The 18,612-nt window shown below is 50.3% G+C and overlaps 1 long non-coding RNA gene across 1 annotated transcript; it reads left to right on the top strand.

The window, feature by feature from the left end:
- The first annotated feature begins 1,814 nt into the window (after positions 1-1,814).
- On the top strand, positions 1,815-8,945 carry LOC131481718 (uncharacterized). Its single transcript, XR_009246538.1, has 2 exons — positions 1,815-1,920; positions 7,889-8,945. It is a non-coding gene; the product is annotated as an uncharacterized LOC131481718 (long non-coding RNA).
- Positions 8,946-18,612: the final 9,667 nt, after the last annotated feature.

Raw genomic sequence — 18,612 nt, 5'->3', positions numbered from 1 at the left:
AATTTGCAGAGAAATAAATCCTCAGGGGTTGGGCCAAGTGCTGCAGCAGGAGACTACATTGGGATTCGAACTCCAGTCTCTTGAACCCTGTGACGGTCACCAGGAGCAGGGACTCAGGTGGTGGTGGTGCCAGAGGACGGCAGGGACCAGGCTGTCAGACACATGGATACACTTGTCGAAGACTGGCAGCATCTCCAGCAGTGACCAACATAGCCCGGCACCCTGGATCCTAACAGGAGCCCTGGGCTAGGAGGCTGGAAACATGGCTTCTCATTCCACTACTGCCCCTCTCTTTTTGAGGTAATCCTGGCTGAGGTTCTCTACCTGGAAAATCGACCAACATGCGCCTCCTCGCACAGCTACTGCGGTCTCTGCCCTACTTGCAGCTTCTGGGTCAAGTGGTTAATGATTTCCTGGCATGAAAAATTACCCTGATTTTGTGTGTTCTTAAATCCAACTTCCCATAGGCTCTTGGAGCCAGAAGGGGGCTTCTGAGCTCATCTGATCTGAGCCCCTTTAAGCAAGGACCCCCAAGCCTCATGTCCTCAGGAGGTGACAGTCTTGGCCCCATGTACCCTTCCCAGGCGCTCAGCCCCTCCCTCCTCAGACCTCTGTCCAGTTGCTGGTAAATGTTTAACATCTGGCTCTCCAACACGGGGAAAACCTGATTTGTAGTATTTGATGATGTCCATTGTGGAAATACTCCCATGATGGCCAGTGTCAAGCTGCTGACTGAGTGGCCCCCTGCTCAGATTGCCTGGAAATGTTGCCGTGGATCTCCAAAGCTGGGGCTGAGCTGGGACATGCAAGCTCCAACACACCGTTGCCCTGGTGCAGCTTCCCTGCTGGAAAGTTCGTTCTGATTTGGAGCAAAATATCTGATTGTCAGGAATGCCTCCTCCACACCCTGAGCTTCTTGGCGGGGCATTGCAGGACAAAGGGATAACCTCAGGAAACCCATCAGACAATGGCTATTGCAGCCCTAAATGTGTGTGCCTGAGAGAGGGGGACAGCTCCTAGGCCAAGTGGGGTCAGGGAATAAGCCGGCCTCCCTTCTTGCCTCTCTATCTCCTCTCCTCCCTTCCTTTCACAAATATTTACCGGGTTCCTGTGACAGGACAGGCTCCGTGTTAGGGCCTGGGGTTACCGCACCAGCGTCATCCCCCACTCTGCTCTGCTTGTCACCCATCCAAGTTGCCCTGCCGTACTGCCCCTCTCCCAGGCCTGTCCTGACCTCCCCTCTGCCTCCCCCCCACTCCCGCCCCACAGTGGGCAGGCTCCGGCTGCCCTTTATCATCCCTGTTGGGCACTTATCACTTTCTACCTTGGATTACAGCTATTTGTGTACGCAGCTTATCTCTCCGGCAGACTGGGAGGCAGCACAGGCTTGTTGAAAGAGGTGGACTTTGGAGCCACATGCACAACCACCCTGCGATCCTCAGTCTCTTTATCTGTAAATTGGGACCAGTGGTGGTAACTTAGATGGGATCAGAAATGCAAACCCTCTTTTCTGTTGCAATCTGGACTCCCAGCCTTTTGGGGCCAGACATTGTGTCTCTTGGTAGTCTCCTGGTAGTTCTTTTTTTTTTTTTTTTTTTTTTAATATTTATTGGAAAGAGTGATAGAGAAAGGGGGAGAGAGAGAAAGCGCTTTTATCCACTAGTTGAGTCTCCAAATGGCACCAACTGAGGCTGGTCCAGTACAAAACGAGGAGCCTGGAATTGCATCTGAGTCTCCCACGTGGGAGGCAGGGGGCTGAAACACTTGACCATCAATTCCTTGTTGTTCCAGACAGTCGCAGGATGCCAGATTGGAGATTGGAGATGGAGGAGCAAGGACTTGAACCAGCGCTGTGAAATGGAATGATGGCATTGTAGGTAACAGCTTAGCTCAAAGTGCCAGCCTCTCCTGGTTCTTAGGGTAAGAACTTGCCCTTGTTACCTTGTTTCAACCTCACAATGCCACATTTTGGCCTTGTTACATTCACAGATGATCAATCTAAACACAGAGAGATTTCATAACAAGCCCAAGATCACAGAGCTAGTGAACCAGAAAGCTGAGGTTTGAGCCCACGGCCATGGTGCCAGGACTTGTGGTGGCTTCTGTAGTAAGGTGTGTGTGTCGGGTGGGGGGGTGTCCCCCTAGTGCCCTCCAGTCTTTGGGGTGTCCTCTGCATTGACTTGTGGGGCGAGAGTAGGATTTAATATATAAAGCCCTTGGTGTGCCTCCTTAGGATTCCTGAACAGCTGAAATGGTTAGAACTGAAGGTGACTGGGCAGAGGGGATTGAGAAGTCACTAGTGGATAAGACAATCAGAGAAGCCTTCCTGGAAGAGGTGACTTGTGCCATAGACTTTATGAGGATTAGGTCCAGGATGAACCAGGCAGAGAGAGCAGCAGGTGCCTGAGTTTTGATGAGTGGGATGGAGCAAGCACTGTGTGGGTGAGAGGGACGTGCCAGTCATCAGTGAACCTTGTCACTGCCCTGACAGCCAGGGCAGACCTTGAGGAGCTGAGAGTCAGTGGTGGCACTGGGCCTCTCTCCAGGCTGCTTTGAGATTGGAATCCTGGGCTCCTTCTTTTCTCTCGGCCTCAGTTTCTCCATCTGCAGAATGGGTATGAAGAGCACATTCTGAAAGCTGAGTGAAGACTAAAATAGGGCAGCACAGGGCCTTGCCTGACACTCCTAGGACTGATGGGGAGTAGGAGGTACTGGTACTGGTGGCTTAGTGGTGGCACAAAGAAAGTGGGAAGCTGGAAGGGGACAGATGAGGTAGGAGGGACCCCTAGGCACCACACAGGTTGTTGGTTCTGAGCCTCCCTGTACCATACGCTGCCTTTTCTGAGCATTGCCAAAAGTGACCAGTTCTGCAGACTGGAAGCAGTCTCAATTTCGGGGTTTACTGGAGAGAGAGCACCCTCTGGTTCGCTCCCCAGATGCCCACACTGGGCAGTGCCAAAGCTGGGAACTGGAACTCAAACCAAGTCACCCACGTGGGCGGCAGGGACCCCATCACTTGTGGCAACACCTGTTGCTGGGGGACTGCTTTCCATGCTTGCCTCATATTAACTAACCCTCACAGTCACGTACATGGAGAAACCCAGGCATGGAGAAGATACAACCTAGGTGGTCCCACAGAGGTTCCTGTAGCAGGTGAAGCCCCAGGCTGGAGACAGCCCTGGGGGATGCGGGTCTGGGAGTGGTCCTACGAACCCCCTTCTTGCCATCACTCTCTAGGAAATTGTAGGATCCAGAATAGCCTCCTGCCGCTGACAGTGCTTTGGTCCATTCAGTTCAGCCCTCCCTCCTCCCTCTGCACACTCAGCACCACGGGCACACAGACTCACGGGCTTACATGTCAGGTTCACAGAAGTGCACACATACACATGGATTCAGAGACACAGTTGGAACATTTCAGAAAAAAAATGGAATCGAAACGAATTTATTTTGGTGCAAAACAGTTTGGGACATTGTGCATAAAAGAATTCACAAAAATATATATTATGGAAGAACTGCATGAGCTTCAAAATGTTTCATAGCAGAATCAACCGATTTAATTCTAATTCCATAAACATTTAAAAAACGATTTATTTATTTGAAAGGTGCAGTGACACACACACACTCTTGTTCAATCTCCAAATGGCCACAGTGACCAGGGCTGATCCAAGCTGAACCTGGAACTCCCTTGGGGTCTCCCGTGTGAGTAGCAGGGGTCCAAACACTTGGATCATCTCCTGTTTTTTCAGACGCGTGGGCAGAGAGCTGGATCAGAAGAGGAACAGCCAGGACTCATACTGGTACTCGGATGTAGGATGCTGGTGTCTCAGGTGGCAGTTTAACCGGCTGAGCCATGAAGCCAGCCCCTGCAGAAACTTTTTGAAGCATCCTCAGGGAAGTGTAGGCACCACTCCTAACATAGCACAAATGCACACACTGGGCACCAGGAGGCTTCAGGACTTGTGGGTACCAAAACACACATGAGCATCCATGTGCCCACGTGCCCATGTCCAGAGGTGACAAACCCCTAGCCCAAGCTCCTGTGTACCCAAACAATGGTGGGTTCTGTGAACTTCCATTGCAAGTCCAGGGCCTGGTTCCAACCTCTGCAGGCATTTCTGCATTCCTACCACAGCAAATTTAGGCACCCCCAACCTCCGCACGTGTGCCAGGGGCTATGCGGCTACAGCAAACATTTGTTTGCATGCTAGCCAAGCTTGCCCCTCTGAGCCCTGGGCCTCAGGTGTGTGCCTGGGGCTCAGGGGCGGAGTGCCCCTCCCCCCAGTCCGGGCATACTGGGGTAGGGGGCGAGAATGCTGAGCAAGGAACAGCAGGAAGAGTGGAGTGAATTAATCCTGGGCTCCCCTCCTCCTGGCTCACTATGATGCTAATTTCCTCTGCCTTTGATCCTGGCTCCCCCACCTCTCCTCCCCAGCCCCGGGCCCCTAACTCGGAACTAGAGCCAGCGCTCAGCCGGCCAGAGATTAGGGCTTCCAGGATGAGGCCTGTGGGCCTACCCCTCCACCCCAGTGCGGCAGATTGGGGTTTTGCTCCCCTGGAGAGGGATCTGTGAGATTATAGCCCTGGTTACTGACCTGGCGGTTATTCCAGCTCCCAATCTCCTGCTATGCCTTTCTCATTCTCTCTCCCTGACCCACCCTGAGTGAGGCCAGGAAGTGGGGTGCGGTGTGCACATCCAGTGGCCTGGTCTTGGGTCTTTGTAGTTGCTGTTTAAAGTAACAGCCTGGAGGCACTGATTGCGGGCCAAGGGCTGGGCTGTTGCCGCCTCAGCTCCCAGAACGTCTGTTACAGGTGGGGAGCTGCTGTGTGTCACTCACTGCTCACTAAGGGACGGTGGCTGGCCAGATCCAAGTCCCGGGTTGATCAAGACCCCTCACTGTCCAAAGGGGATACCGTGACCTAGGCAGGGAACGGTTGGCTTGGCATTTATTCCTACTTCCTTTCTACACACTGGCCCTGATCCAGAAACAACTGGAATTTTCTATAAACCTTTTGGCCGTGTTGCAAGAGCCCAGGCCCTTACACTGCCCCAGAGCAGGGAATGAGGCAGCTGTGAGGATGCAAAGCTCAGGTAATCTGTCCTCCCAGCCAACCAGGCCACAGGACAGCCCTGTGCAATTGAAGTGTTTATCACATTCCATTTCATGCATATAAAAAAACTGCATAAGCACGTGATGATGAATGTCCTGACCCTCTCCGTAACGACCTGGGCATTATGGATGCTGGTTGCAGGCCTTATCTGTTTCAACCCCCTACTTTTCAGAGCCCCCCAATTTTCCTGGTGATTTCCTTGCCCTAACAAATGGAGATCCTTGCACTGCCTGAATTTGTGAGACTTTGAGTTCTGTCCCTGAGGCGGTTACCATCTTTGAAAGGGAAGGAAGACTCTATTTGATGGACTTCTTTTTAAAGATTTATTTATTTTATTACAAAGTCAGATATACAGAGAGGAGGAGAGACAGAGAGGAAGATCTTCCGTCCGATGATTCACTCCCCAAGTGAGCGCAACGGCCGGTGCTGTGCCATGCCTGAAGCCGAGAACCTGGAACCTCTTCCGGGTCTCCCACGTGGGTGCAGAGTCCCAGTGCTCAGGGCCGTCCTTGACTGCTTTCCCAGGCCCCAAGCAGGGAGCTGGATGGGAAGTGGAGCTGCCGGGATTAGAACTGGCACCCATATGGGATCCCGGGGCATTCAAGGCGAGGACTATAGCTGCTAGGCCATGCTGCCGGGCCTGATTTGATGAACTTTTAAGGCCAACTGGCAGTCCTGGTGTCCCCTTCTGCCGCAGTGTGGTGCCTCTTCTGGCCTCCCCCCTACAGTGAATAGCTGGATAGGTTCTCCTAGATGGTGCAGCCAATGGGACCTGGTAGCTGGGCAGACCCTGAGCCAGATGTGCTGCTATGCACCCCATAGGCTGTTCCCATCTCCCTTAGGGTGTCCTTCCCACCCAGGCTACTGTGACCCCTCCTCCCCTCGCCCTCAGCACAGTTGCACCTGTCCTCCTAACTCTAGCAGCTTCTTCCCTGCCCCCCTGCCCCCAGCAGCAGCTCTTGTCTGAGGACGCATGTACACATGACCAGAAAGGTCATCGCCAGATCCTAACCATTGCTTTCAACACCTGCAAAGCAGGTGACCACCATGGGCTCTGAGGGCTTGGTGGCAGCAGGCATGCCTCCTTGGGTGGTATAACCCCCCAGGCCCCTCAGGCTCCCTCCTGCAGCATCCTGCCTGGTTTGTCGCAAGGCCTACTTGAACTGAGGACTTGGAGGGAAGTCTGAGTACAAAGGGAGCTGCCTGGGACTTTTGGAGCTCCAGTTTGGCCATTTGCTGTGTGAGACGAGACATGTGTACAGGTTCATGAGCCTGGTGACAGGAAGGCTCCCATTCATGCATGTACACACATGCGCATGTACGCATACACGTGAACAAGATGTTCCAAATCCAAACACCTCTGCAGCATCCTGTGCACCTCCTTTTCCTGCTTCCAACTCCTCTCTATGTACATCCTACTGTCACACGTGCTAACGGGTGGCTGCTGGTACAAGCCTGAGGGGTTGCAGCTAAGTGATGTTTGGGGCAATTGTATTCTGAGGGGACAAGGAGTGACTAAGGACTTGCCCACTGTCTTCCTGTCCCAGGGCCCCTGCCTACTAGCCTAAAAGGTGGTGCCACTACCTCCCCTTCCCCACTTCTTGACCCTGTGGTGCCAAGGCCAGAGAGGTGCACCTGCTGACTCCATAGCAGAGACAGTTGGGACAGGACAAAGAGACCAGCAGCCCTATGGCCAGTGGCCAGTTCCCCTGGAGTACCGTTATGTCCAGGAGAAAAAATGGCATTGGGATGGGTCTCCCCAAAACCTCTCTTTTACTCGTTCCCCTTTTCCGTGCTGGAGGCTGCATGGAGCAGGGCGGGGGGGGCGGGCAGGGGGCATTTCCTCCAGTAGGAGGGTGCCATAGCTGTTAGCAGCAAAGATTAAGAGAAAATCTGAGCTGAGTCCTCCTGGATGGGACAAGAAAACACCACTGATTGTGTGACATGGGGACCCAGTTAACTGCTGCTCCCCACAAACCCCATGCCACATACATGCACACACATGCACACCCACACCAGGCACCTGTATTCTAAGAGAGATCATGGCTGTTACTAAAGGCAGGTCAGTGCAGATCCTCTGCTGTTCAACCCTAGTTGCCCCTTTCACTCAGGCTACCCGCAAAAGGAACCAAAGGCTGCCAGCTTCCCCACCTCCTTGTCCCTGCCCCTCTAGTCTGAGAGCCAAGACCCTGATGTCTGAGGAAGGTGAACTCAAGTGTGATCAGGTGCCCCCTGCAGGTGGCAGATAGCAGGTGTTGGGGGATTATCCACCAGCGTGAATCAGAGCCTGGGAGCCCTGGCCCATCACCCTTAGAACCCAGATGTGGCCTGAGGGTTTCCCAGGTGAGGCACCTTGTGTGAAGCATCTGGCATTTCACTTGGGCTGTGGACACTGACAGTCCCTGGCAGAACCCAGGGTCCCTGGATTGCAGGTCTGGGGTTGGGGCTGCTACTTCTGTTCCTGGAAGCTGCACCCCAGGCCTATCCAGAGGCAAAGGACACAGTGTGTATGTAGTATGTGTAGACAAGGGGCCGGCCCAGGCCACAGCCCAGCAGAGAGCGGTGTGGCTGATCGGTGCTTGCTCCTGCTAGCCCCAGGCCTGGCCAGCCACCAGGATCTGAGTTTGCCTGGTTGCCACAGCAGAGCCAGAGTTCCAGTCCTCATGCTGTCTCGCTAACTGGGTGGCCTTGGGCATGTCACTGGCACCTCAGATGGTACAGTCTTACATGGTACCCCAGGTACTCGTTGAGCCCCTGCTCTTGAACTCCCTTAACCTAGCACTGCCACCTCCAGAGGCTCTGGAGTGAGGAGCTGTGTCACCTGGGGTCCCACTCCAAGGCCTGCTTTGAAGCTGAGAAGTCTGCACTGCACAGTCAAGGACATCCTGGATGCAAGCATCTTGCTTGGTCCTTCTTCACCTATAGGTGGGATATCCACTGAAAGAGCTCAAGAGAGGCCCCCACCCCCCATGCCCTCTCTTAGGGACCAGGTTTCCCTTCAGCCTTGGTATGGCAGTCCCTAGTGCCGTGGTGGCACATGGCTTGTCTTTCTGATTTTAATGATTTTTTGAATTTATTCTGTTTCCTACCTCAGGGAAAGGGAGGAGAGGTGATCCTCTTGGAAATTCATGTAATTGCTTTTATTTGATTTTTATTAAAATGCATTCAGGAATAATGTGATTGCCCCCTTTATTATGCTGTTCATCAATCTGGCATGGGGAATCAGCCTAGAAAAATCGGTGGGCATGGGAGGCTGGTGTGTGGAGGGTACAGCCCCACAGCAGCGTGAATGGGGTTCACGTCACCTTGGGGAGAGATGCTGCCTGCTCCCCCACCTTCCTCCCGCCACCAGCCTTCCATCGCCTCTGTGCTGGACCTGCTGTCTGGGGAGGCAGAGGGAGAGAAGGGGCATTGAGGGAGGAATGTCCTGAGCCCATTCTACATGCCCTCTGAACCCCACCATATATCTCTGGTCTTCCTCTGCTGCCCCTAGCCCATTAGGAAACCTCTTCCCCACAGTCTATGCATGCTGGAAAAGATAAAATTGACCACAATATGTTTTATTTATTTTTTGCAGATTTCTCCCAGCTTGTGCATTGGCAGGAAATCTGGGGTCAGGAGCCAGAACCAGGTGTCCACAGGTTCCCTGACACAAGACCCAGACACCCTAGCCTGTAGCCCAAAAGCTGACCTCCAGAGGTGGAAATTCAGCTCTGTAGTCCTGAAGGCCCTCTGGGGACTGTTCCCACAGCTGAGTGTTCCGTAAAGGGCTTGGAGGTCTACAGATCTCATCATCTGGCCTCTGAGCCTTGCCTACACTGTTCCTTCCACTGAAATGCTCTTCCCTGCTTATCAGACTTCTGTTGCAAGGTCTCCATGGAGAGACCATTCCTGCCAAATGGGCCCTTGTCCCAGTGCCTGCATCTGCTCTTGGCCCTGATGCCAGCCTATCACTGACGAGTGCTGGGCTGGCCAGGTCAAGCATGTGTGCCCTCCCTAAGTGAGGACATAAGACCATGTGAAAGGGCAGGTCCAGGGTTCAGTCATCGAGGCAGAGTGTCATCAGAGGGCCTTGCGATCCAGATGGACAGGGCTGGCACTGGCCTGTGGGCTGTCCTGGGACTTGGGACTCCCATAGCCATGCTAGGCTGGTCTGGGCTCCCCCAGCTGCTGCATGCATGCTCAGACTGTGCAGGGAGCAGGGGCCCTGCACCTCCAGCTCTCTTGTCCAGCACTGTGTCTTGCAGCCATCAGTACTCTTGTGTGATGGTGCTGAGGTGCAGAGGGGCAGGCAGCTGTACAGCTGCACGAGGAGGGCCTCAACCTTTGTGGCTCAGGCAAGCTCCCATGTCTGGACCATGCCTTCCCTCAGAGCCATCCAGCATGGGGGCACAGCACCTGCAGCGAGGTTCTCGCAAGGGTAGTGGAGCTTGGCAGAACCTTGTCACCTGTGGCCCTGGTGCTCTGCAAGTGTGGCTGCCCCACAGGTTGCCTGAGACTCCCACCCCCAGCTCAGTGGTTGCAGGGGCTGAGCGTTGGGGTGCTGCCCCTTATCAGATCTCCGTTTCTCTCCCCCTCTGTGGCCTCTGCTCAGCCCAGCCCGCCCCCTGCCAGCCCCTGTGGCCCCTTCTTCTCTCTGAAGCGAGACTGCTTTTCCTGCCACTGACCCAGACAGTGCTTGCTTGAAAAGCTTCCTTTCTGCAGAGGGTTTGTTTACTGTGAGGAGGAGGACTGGGAGTGGGTAGAGGCTTCACACACCTGCACCTCTGGGTTGCACCCAAAGTGAGGACTGTGGAATGCATGTCCCCCCACCCCCATCCTGTGCACTCTGCTCCAGCCTGGACAGAGGCCTCCGTGTTTTGTCATCCCTGGTGAGCTCAGGGGTTCAATGTCAGTAGCTGGGGACCACGCCCTTGGGGGTTTGTGCTCTGAGGCCCTGCCTGCAGTTCCCTTGGTGTTGCCTTCAAAGCCTTCCCATCCACCTCCCCCTTCCTGAACTCCTGCTAGCCCTCCTGAACCAAGGCGTACAGCTTCTTGCTGCTTCTGTCCTAGCCCTCAGTCCCTCTGTGCATAGGTCTCAATACATAGACTCTAAGGAGCTGGATTTGAACTTGAGGTCCTCCTGCTATACAGCCCTAGGCAAACAAGGAACCTCTAGGAACTTCGTGGCTTAGCTATCCAGTGAAACACAGGAAGAAGTCTCCAAGTGCTTCAGGATCCTAGGGGCTGTGGGCAGTGTTTGCTCCGCAGGGCTCTTCAGGAAGTTTGAGTCATCAGCCAAGACAGGGCAACAGGGGGCTACAGAAGGCAGGCGACTAGAGAGTGCCACGATGCAGGTTGTATTCCAGCTGGATCTTGCACATGACAGGGCACAATTGGAGGGGAGGACCACCTCGCATCCCAGAGCCTTCTGGGCATGCCCCAGGCCTGTGTCCAGGATGCCCCACTGCCTGGCCAGCATCTCTCCCACTGGACCCTATGGGACCAGACTGTAGCAGGGGAGCTCAGACCAAAGCACCCTTGTGCAAGGTGAGTGACTTTTCTGTGCCTTCTGGGACATGTCTCAGGCCTTCTGAAGGACGATGCTTTGTAAGATGTAATGGGAAACTCCTGGCACACAGGAAATGTATACAGTAGCACTCAATAAATAATTGCTGAATTGCATTAAAAACATTCCACCTCATAGGTGATCAGGTATTTAGGTTCCCTGGTCCTAGGTTTGTCATCTCTATGGGCTGTCCCTACTAAGCAGAGAAAGGAGAGAGAGAAAGAGAGAGACAGAGAGAGAGCCCGTTTTTCGTTTCACTCCCCAAACGCCTGCAGTGGTCAGGACCGGACTCAACAAAATTGGGAGCCTAGGGCTCCATCCACATCTCCCACATGAATGGCAGGAACACAAGCCCCTGATCATCCTCTGATGCTTTCCAGGGAGTGCATTAGAGGAAGCTGGAATCACCAGGAATGCTGTGTCTCAAGCTCACGTACTCCAATGTGGGAGGCAGGATTCCAAGTGCCATTTTAGTCGCCTGAATTGTGGCAGATGTGTACAGTAGTGTAGAAATTGTCACACTCAAGATACAGCACATTCCCATCACCCTCAAAGTTTGCTCATGCCCCCTTCTTCAATAATTCCCTTCCTGCCTCCACTCAAGAAACCTTTGATTTCTGGCAATATAAATTCATTTTGGGGCCCAGCGGTGTGACCTAGGGCTTAAGTCCTCGCCTTGAATGCCCCGGGATCCCACATGGGCGCCAGTTCTAATCCCCGCAGCTCCACTTCCCATCCAGCTCCCTGCTTGTGGCCTGGGAAAGCAGTTGAGGACAGCCCAAAGCCTTGGGACTCTGCACCCACATGGGAGACCCGGGAGAGGTTCCTGGTTCCCGGCTTCAGATTGGGCACAGCACGGCACTGGCTGTTGCGCTCACTTGGGGAGTGAATCATCGGACGGAAGATCTTCCCCTCTGTCTCTCCTCCTCTCCGTATATCTGACTTTGTAATAAAATAAATAAATCCTTAAAAAAATATTTTGAGTGTTCTAGAACTTCCTATAAGTGATATCCAACAGGGCATTGTCTTTAGTGTAGATCCATCCATACTGAAGTATGCACAATGCCTTGGCCTTTTAGCGATGCTGTAACCACTGCACAACCTTCCAGCAGACACGTGTACCATAGCGAACCATTCACTCATGCATACACATCTATGTGGTTTTCAGTCTTAGGATTCTCTGAATGAAGCTGTTGTGAACACTTCTGTGAGACTGGTGGTGTACAATGTGTTTTCATTTCTCTTGGGTCAGAGTCTTGAAGTGGCATTGTTAGAGGTTCAGGTCCTCTGGGCATTGGTAGCCTGGTCCCCAGTGTGGCGGTGGGCGAAGTGATGTGACCTTTAACAGGGAGAGCCAGGAGAAGGTCCCCAGATCCTTGAGGGCACTGCCCTTGCAAGAGAGTGCTGGTCTCCTGGAGTGAGGTCTCACAGGGTCGTGCCCTTAAACCTCTGGGACTGTGAACTGAAGAAATCTCCTGCCTGTGTAAAGTGAGCCTGCCTTGGGTGGCTCATAGTATGATGAAGTGCGGACAGACACATACAGAAAGTTACTTGATAAGAAACTGCCAGACTTTCCTACAAAGTGTTGGCCCTGTGATGCAGTGCCACACTTTGGCCCCCAAGTGTGCCTGAGAAACTGCCCTTGTCCCATATCCCTGTCAACACTTGGTCTTGTCTGTCTGCCCTTTGAGCCATTGCTGTGATTGTGTAACTGTAACGTTGGGTCATTTTTATTTGCAACTCCATGACTGTTGCTACAGATGGTAATGGGCATCATCCCTGGTGCATATGTCTTTTTTGATGAAGTACTTTTCTGGATTTCTTGCCCAATGTTTAGGCTGTCTGCTTTCTTCTGACTGAATTGCAAATCTTCCCATGTAAACAATTTTAGCTTTTTATGCTTCGCTGTGTGACACATTTGGAGTTGAGTTTGGGGAAATGTGAGGTTCCCATAGACAATCCTTGGTTTTATCTTCCACATTTGTTACTGTTTGGAATTGTTGCCTTGATACTTTGTTCCTACTTTTCTCTTTTTTCCCCTGCCTTTTATGTTTTGAGTTGAACATTTTATAAGATCCCATTTGCAAGGGCTTAAGTACTTGAGTTATCCTCTGCTACTTTTCCAGGCACAATGGCAGGGAGTTGGGCCCAAAGTGGAGCAGCAGGGACTCAGCGGCGTTCATATGGGATGCTACGCTGTGGTGCCAGTCCTACCCAGCTCCATTTTCAAGCGTGATGTTACTTCATGTGTAGAGCAAGTAGCTTATAACTGTTCAGAAAATACTTCTAGTCCTTGCCTCTGGTCTCTTGTATCCTTGCTGGTTTTTTATTCCATCTGTGCGTAATCTCTACAAGCTATACATCTGTATTGCTTATAAATAGACAATGTTTACACAAAATATCCCAAACCTGTGCTGCTAATATTTTGAACAAATTGTTATACCAATGAAGAAAAGAAAACGTTTCCATTTTCCTTTCACTTATCCCTTTTCTGGTGCACTCCCTTTCTTTAGATCCAAGCTTCCCTTGGACCCATGTCTCTTCCATTCACTCTGAGGAGCTTCTTTTACCAACACTTCTTGTAAACCACGGCTGCTTTCTTCCCTCAGTTTTTGTTTGCCTGAGAAAATCTTCTTTTCTCCTGTACTTGTAAGTGGTGATTAGACAGGATATAAAATCCTAGGTTGATATTTTTTTTTCTTTTTCTCAAGACTTTAAATATTTCACTTCACTCTCTTCTTCTGTTAATAGTTTCTGAGAAGTCTGATGTAATTCTTATCCATGTTCCTTTACAGATGAGGTTCTCTCTCCTCCCTGACTTATTTCAAGATTTTTCTTTGATTTTCTGCAGTTTGAACATGACAATGTCGATTTTGGAGAATTTGTTTTATTTGCTGTTCTTTGAGCTTCCTGGAGCTATGTTTTAGTGTTTGAAACTTTCTTCCCATTTATTCTGGGAATGAAATTTCAGTTATTGTTTTAAATTTTTCTTCTGTTTTGTCTTTTTTTCTCTTTCTTGTATTCCCATTACATGTGTAGTATTTCTGCAACTCTTGGATAGTCTATTTCTTTTGCTCTTTTTTTTCTCTTTTCTTTCCAGTTTTAGAAGTTTCCTTGTCATAGCTTTTGAGTCCTGATTCTTTTCTTTTTAAGATTTATTTATTTTACTTGAAAGATATATATATAAAGAAAATATATATATATATTTCTATATATATATTCTATATATATTCTGTATATTTATATATAAAGAAAGAGAGAGAGAGAGAGAGAATCTCCCACTGCTGAACAACTCCTCAAATGGTTGCAATGGCTAGAGCTGGGTCCATCCGAAGCACGGAGCTTCTTCCAGGTCTCCCACGTTGGTGCAAGAGCCCAAAGACTTAAGCCATCCTCCACTGCTTTCCCAGGCCATTAACAGGAAATTGGATCAGAAGTGAAGTAGCCAGGACTCATCTGCATCGCTAAGGGATGCTGGTGCTACAAACAGTGGCTTAACCTGACATGGCACAGTACCAACTTCTTTTGTATCTTTCTAATGTCTATAGTAGCTGTAATATCTGTTGTGATGAACCCACTTTGATTCAGGGCATTGATGATCTATGCTTTATCAATCCAGCTACAGATTTTATGGATAGTTCTAATACTACAGGCTGTTGGTTTTATTGAGTTTCTGTTGTTTCTGTCCATTTTCAAGTTCATCGAGTTCTGCTCTTATTGTCTCCTTGCTTTGGGTTTAATTTGGTTTTTTTTTTCAAGTTTTCATATGTAAATCAGGGGTAGTTGGGAGTCCAAGGCCATAGCCCATGTTCAGTGATTTTCTAGGATAACCTAAGGGTCTCAGCTCACAGTCATGAAGATTTTTTACAGCAGAAGATACAAAGCACAGTCGCCAAGAGAGGGTCAGGCCTTGTGCCAGAGCAGGGTAAGTTGCTTCTTGGGTCGCCAACATTCCCGGTTGGAGTGCTGTTTCAAGTCCAGTTTCCTCTGCTTCCCATCCACCTTCTACCAGTACATGCTGGGAGGTGGCGGGTGATGGCTTAAGTGATTGGCCCCTGCGCCCATATGCGAGACTTAGATGGAGTTCTGGCTCTTGGCTTCCACCTGACACAGCTCTTGAAGTAGTGGATGGAAGATTCTCTGTCTCTCTCTTGTTCCTCTTTCAAGTAAATAAAACAAGTAAGTCAAACATTTTTAAAACTGCAAAGGGAAAGGCTCCTGGGCTGAAGTTTCCAGGGAACCAGACATCACCATCCTCCCAGAGCCTGCCCCTGGCACAGCCACGCACGATACACTCAGTTCTCCCAACAACCAGCTGTGACAGCCCCGGTAAAACGCTGCCCGCTGTGACGAGTTGTCGAGAGAGTTTGTACTCAGCAATTTTCTTGGAGGCTGACCACATGTACCCTCTGCTTGACAAATGCCAGCATTCCCTGTTGCCTAGGAGCAGCCCAGGTGCCGGGGCCATACCTAAAATGATGGCTGTTGCCTCCTAGAATGCCTGGTCGCAGATGCCAACCTAGGACCAGGCTGTGAGCAGCCCAGACCTGGTCTGTGAGCTTGTTTTTGTTGTCAGATTCCCATTTTGCCCCACATAGGAATTCACAGCCATGCATCTCTCTCCATTACTCTTGTAGCTGCATCGCACAAATACTGATGGTGTCTCATGTCTTCATTGATGGGGAAACATTCTCCAGTTTCTTTGTGATTTCTGATGCTCTGTCTTCCAGTTCGTAGGTCTTTCTCAACAGTGCTTTAGCTGCTATTACTTCCTTCCTGTGAGACTTTCATTTCATATTTGCATCTTTCAGCCATCTAGGAGTTTCGTTTGTTTCATTTTGATGTTTTCCATTTCTTCTCAGTATGTTCATGTTTCTGTTTTAAATCTTGACATTTCAAATGATTAGTTTAAAGTAATTCTCAGTTTCTGTCCTCTACATTTGCTTCTATTGAATTATCTTTCTTTGAGTTGTGGAGTTCACTTTTTGTTTTCTTGCATAAATGATAGTTTTGGTTTTAATTTTATGGTTCTAACAAAAAAAATTTACATTAATTGTTACAATAATGACATTTCCTTGGTACTGTTTGGTGTGTGCTGTTTGGTGGTGTGTTACCTTCAGAGTGTCTGGATTTTGTTATTTTCTTTCAGTGATGTTCGGTGTGTTGCTTTGGCAGCTCCTTTTAAAATTCATGCTTGAGTTTGGTTGATCAGTGGCACCCCCTCCTCCCTGCGGTGTGAGAACTCTGCCTTTATTTTCTGGGTCGAACTTGGTTTATCTGGACCCCGTTGAGTTTTCCCCAAAGGCCCAAGCAGACCCCCGTGCAAATCTTTGGGCTCTTTCTCTGCCCTACTCCTTCCTCCCTGCTTTTCCAGCAGCGTTGGCCTCATTGGCTTCTCAACTCAGTGAGGTTGATGACTCTACTCAGGTTGGTTTCTGTGTTCAGTTGTCTGGAACAGTTCTCCAATGAGGAAACTAACGCAAGCATACAGTCATACAGTTTGCCACACCTGCTTCCCTTCTCACAAGAACCGTTGACCCATGCCTCTGTGAAAATAGGTGTTCTAATGTTGGTTCCTTTTAAAAAGGTTGGTGGGGTTGGTTTGGATGAGTAGCTGTCTCAGCGTGGTAGGAAGTGGATGTCATGGCTGCCTCCTTTTGACCCCCATGCCGGTGTTTGTGTTGAGTGCCACCAGTTCAGCAGGCTGAGGCCTCCCGGAAGAGAGGCTGCTCCTGGGGAGGCTGTGCGTGTGAGGCACTTTCAGGAAGGGTGAATGAGCGTGTGGAAGGGCAGGTTTGAGATGAGCCAGAGGGCAAGGCAGGGATGTGTCTGCCAAGGCTGGCTGGGAGGCAGCATGTTATCCTGGAGATCCTGGGGAGCCCATAGCTAGCAATTATTGTTATAATCATCATGACAACAACATGGAACTGATTGCTTGTCATGCAGGAGGCTCCTCCCTCAGTTGTCTCTGTGGGTGGTCTCATTCATTCCTCAGGCAGTTCTTGAAATCAACTACCACACCATCATTCAGCCTAATCATGTACCACGTGTTCTCCTGAGCTCCTTGCAGGATGAGATCATTCAGTCCTCATACTAACAGTGCACGCTGGAGACTGAAATTATAGATCCATCATATAGACAGTAAACCCATGTTAGGGGTGATTTTCTTTTCTTCCTAAACACTACTTGAATTTTATTATGGTGGTGTTCTTCGTAAAAAATAAAAGAAAAATAAATAAATAAATAAATAAATAAGATAAAATAAGATATATGCCCCTGGGCCACCCAGGTGTCTGCAGCTCCATTTTCTGCCAATACAGTGATAGTGCATGTGGTATTAGGGCCCTGTGTGTCAGTGGGTGTCAGTGCACACAGTGTGAGTATACCATGTTAGTGAATTCTGTTAGTGTACTGTGTTGGTATTAATGCACTTTATGGAGGTTAGTGGTATACTGTGTTAGTATTAGGGTATTGCATTGGTGTTACTATGTTATCACGTATTATGCTATTATGTTAGTGTATTATGTCAGTGTACTGTATTAGTGCACTCTGTTAGTGTACTGTGTTGGTGTTATGTCCTCTGTTAGGGTTAGTGTACTATGGTAATGTACATGTTGCTATTTGTGATCTGTGAGTGTTAGTGCACCATGAGTGTGTCAGTGCACGTGGCCATAGCCCCTGATAGCTGGGGCATTGTGGACAGTCAAGTTGTGTCTATAATAGCTGGAAACTCTGTTACTCTAAAAGTGTGCTCTAATTTGCCCTCTGCTTCCTCAAGGGCCTGCTTAGTGACTTGCTTCCAACAGACTCAGTGTGAATGAAGGGATGCTGAAGGACTTAAAGGCAGCTCAACTCCTACCAGGTTCTTCCTCTGCTGACATGTTCTTTGGGAGCGCTGGCATGTCTCTGTCACTCACTTTTTCTAGAATGTTGAGTAAGCAGACTTACCCAGGGTGCTGCTTTTATGCTGTTTGTGAGTCCTGTATGCTGTTTTGATCCAGACCATCACCATTGATTCACCCTTCCCGAGGCTGACCCATGAAGACTGCTGCATTGGGGCATGTTGAATGGCTGACTGAGGAATGGAGGGTGAAGGTGGGCACTGCTCCACAAATCTGTGGAAGCCAGGCTTGCATGGGGAGTGGAGGAGGCAAGGGGAGAACACAGAACTCATGAGGTCCTGCTCTGCACCAACTGTCATGCTACAGATTCTGCCCAATGCAGAACACATAGAACTCACCCAGCAGCCAACAGGTAGGGAGGAAGAGAGAGCAGGGAAGGGCAAGGGGGGGGGGTGCAACCACCTTGTGATGGAGTTAGGGAGTCAGCCACAGGCTCCCTGGGAAGTCAGGCCCTGCTGTGTCTTGGAGAAGGGAAACGTGTCCTGGCAGAGGGGACCTGCATGCCTTCCCACCTTCCTGGCCTTCTCTCCGGGTTCCTCATGGTACAGAGCAGAAGCTGCAGGAGTCTAAGACCCAGCCTTGGGAGTCACACGGACCCCATCTCTTGGTGGGAGGAGCTGCACGACATGGGGCCAATATTTGATGTAACACAGGTGAGGGTGCACCTGCATGGATGGACCCATTGGACAAGTGGCTGGATGTATAGCAGGATCTGCTTTAGAGAAAAGAGGGGGTAGGAATGTGGTTCCCGGGGGACAGAGACATCGTGTCTTTTATCAAGATTGGAACAGGCCAATCAAGGCAAGACTCCAGGGTGTACAAATCACTTCAAATGTTTTCCTTCCTTGGGAGCAGTTGGTCGAGTCTACCTCTCCTAAAAACCCATTTTCCTGAGTGCTGATGTGAGGCCTTCCTCAATTCTTTTCTCCCAGTGGTCCAGCAGGGTCCATGTTGTATTGCCCATTTCACAGGTGAAGCAACTGAGATTTCACAAGTCTCTCTCTCTGAGTTCCTGTGTTGTCATTGCGTTGAAGGTGCTTGCCTTCTCTTGTT

Source organism: Ochotona princeps, chromosome 13 (assembly GCF_030435755.1).
Source record: "Ochotona princeps isolate mOchPri1 chromosome 13, mOchPri1.hap1, whole genome shotgun sequence".
Classification (NCBI taxonomy): domain Eukaryota; kingdom Metazoa; phylum Chordata; class Mammalia; order Lagomorpha; family Ochotonidae; genus Ochotona; species Ochotona princeps.
The sequence above is the reverse complement of the archived record's forward strand: the minus strand, read 5'-3'. Positions and strand labels throughout refer to the sequence as shown.